Below are 2,762 nucleotides of genomic sequence, written 5' to 3' on the forward strand. Positions count from 1 at the left end.
TGCATTGGTGTAAATATCCCCCAATGCTGCAGCTACCCGACTCATTTGTCATCCCTGATTTCTTTTTTTTTGTCTCTGGATCTTCTTTGTGACTTCCTTTTAATTATCACTGCTCCTCATCCATTTCTTGCCCTAAGTTATCCTAGCCTTCTCACTCAATTCAGTCTTGACCAAGCTTTCTTACCCAGTGACAGCACCAATTTTATTGTGCGATACATCCTAATAATTAAAAAAATATATGGTTTTGAATTATTCTTTAGCTTTTAATTTCCTTCTGTTATGATGGAGTTTACAGAATACATAATTTATGGAGAACTGCTCCCGATCTTGAGTAGATCTATTTAATTTAATTAATCTGTGACAAGCCTCTGGATATGATGTCATTATGACTTTTTCCTTTTAAAAAAAGTACATTTAATTTCCTCTGTTATTTTTATTGCCTTCTTTTCATCCCTCTTTCATTTAATTCATTAACTTGTCACCGACCAACTCCCTCTCTCTTGAGAAGATGTCTTTATTAGTTCATTTAATTTATATGAAACAATTTGTATTTAATAGCTAAATTGTGGAAAGCTGCTTCTATTAAATTAACTCAAATGTCACATGTGGAAAGCAATCTCATTAGTGTCAATTTAGATGTTATATCAACAAGAAAATATTGATTTTGAAAAGTCAGTGAAATTTACACTGATATTATTTCTGGAAATGGTGAATCTCAAGGGTCAGAGGAAATTCATTTTGACTTAGTTTCAATTCACTCACCAGCCAATTGTCTGCAACTCTGACAAAAAGATGGAGAGGTTTTGAGGCGCCACCAACATTGCTTGTTGAACTGAGGTAGGGTGATATAAGGCACAGCTCTCTCAAATCTGTTGCTGTTATTTGTAATGCCTTACTTTGCCCACTCTACTCTTTCTTCCAGAAAGGGGGAGCTTAACATTCACTAGCAGCTCGGGTTAGCTGGACATCGGCTTTAAATTTGGCAAAACTTATCTCTGGAAGTCAGCTCTGATGCTCTGACTCATGACTCTAATTCAGTAATGTTCGGCTGTGGACATGTTATTGTACATGGTAATGGTTCTGAAAGGGTTAGCATTGAGGGTTGTCTTAAAGTCCTCCCAATCCAAAGACATCACTGTGTTCTGACTGATGAACTGGTGAGTCAAGCCCAAGTTCTTGATTGTGACAGATATGTCTCTTCTGACTCCTGATAGTTTGCCGAATCAGTTAATGTACTCTTGCTATTATGCCATAAAACACATCATATAGTGGAAGACCAGTGTCTCTTTGCAATAAGACTCAATTATAGTTCGTCCTCTATCACTATTAATCTTGGAGTAGTACTGAGAAGGTTAGCATGATCCCTTCAAAAGGAAGGCATGCAACTTTGGGAAGTGTTCCTTATTTTTAGGTGCTCTTGTGGTACAGTGGTAATGTCCCTACCTCTGAGCCTGGAGACCAAGGTTCAAGTTCCACATGCTCCAGACATGTGCCATACCATCTCTCAACAGGGTGATTAGGAAAATATCTAGAAAGGTGGATTAGGAGGTCTTATGATGTGGTCGATAATATCTTTTTCTCTGGATCAGAACTCTGGGTTTAAGCCTTACAACAGGATCTGATTGCCATGGAAAGTTCTTCACAATGTGTTAAAAGGTGCTGATTATCATAGAATCCCTACAGTGTGGAAGCATGCCTTTCAGCCCATTGAGTTCATACCAACCCTCGGAAAAGCATCTCACCCAGACACACTCTCTACCCTATCCCTGTAACTCTGCATTTTCCATGGCTAATCCGCCTAGCCTACAAATCCTGGACACATTGGGCAACTTAGCATTTCCAATCCACCTACCTGCACATCTTTGGACTGTGGGAAGAAACTAGAGCACCCGGAGGAAACCCAATCATGGGGAGAATGTGCAAAATCCACACAGACAGTCATCAGAGGTTGGAATCAAAGCCGGGTCACTGGCGCTGTGAGGCAGGAAAATCAATGTTTCGGACAAAAGCCCTTCATCAGGAATGAGGCTGGGGGCCTTGGGAGTGGAGAGATAAATGGGAGGGGGTGTGGGGCTGGGAGAAGGTAACTGAGAGTGCAATAGATGGATGGAAGTGGGGGTGAAGGTGATAGGATGGAGAGGAGGGTGGAGTTGGGAAGGAAGATTGACAGGTGGGACAAGTCAGGAGGACGGTGCTGAGCTGGAACTGGGGTAAGGTTGGGGGAGGAGAAATGAGGAAATTGGTGAAGTCCACATTAATGCCATGGGGTTGAAGGGTTCCGAGGCAGAAGGTCTAGGCCTCATGGTTCAGAGATAGAGACTCTACCACTAAGCTATAAGAGTCCTTATGATCATGATTTACTCTGAGGGTTAATATACTTCAGGTGAGAAGCAAGGTTAAGAAGGTCTGCCCATTGCAGTTGGTACAAGAACGGGACCTCTACGTTTTAATCACTCTGCACCAGAGGCCAGACATCCAGACAACTGAGATAACCAACCCCATGTCATAATGGCCAGCAACAGGGATCATTTCATGAATATACAATAATCACAATGGTGAGAAAAAAGCAATCCAGGAGAAAGGAATCAAGAGAAAAGTGAGTTCTCCAACTTTAAGAAGAGAGTAACTATCATCAGCAAATGTGAAGCAGCAGAAGGGAAAAAGCAACACACCAGAAGAAAGCTTTCAGCTCAGAATTCATAAGAGAAAAAACAGTGTGGGCTAGGAAATGAATAAAATCTCATCGTACGGGGAAACTATAG

General features: G+C 41.3%; 1 non-coding gene across 1 annotated transcript; it reads left to right on the forward strand.

Moving 5' to 3' along the window:
- The first annotated feature begins 1,305 nt into the window (after nucleotides 1-1,305).
- LOC140480957 (U6 spliceosomal RNA) lies at nucleotides 1,306-1,409 on the forward strand. Its single transcript, XR_011961435.1, has one exon. It is a non-coding gene; the product is annotated as a U6 spliceosomal RNA (small nuclear RNA).
- Nucleotides 1,410-2,762: the final 1,353 nt, after the last annotated feature.

Source organism: Chiloscyllium punctatum, chromosome 8 (genome assembly GCF_047496795.1).
Source record: "Chiloscyllium punctatum isolate Juve2018m chromosome 8, sChiPun1.3, whole genome shotgun sequence".
NCBI classification, from domain to species: Eukaryota; Metazoa; Chordata; class Chondrichthyes; order Orectolobiformes; family Hemiscylliidae; genus Chiloscyllium; species Chiloscyllium punctatum.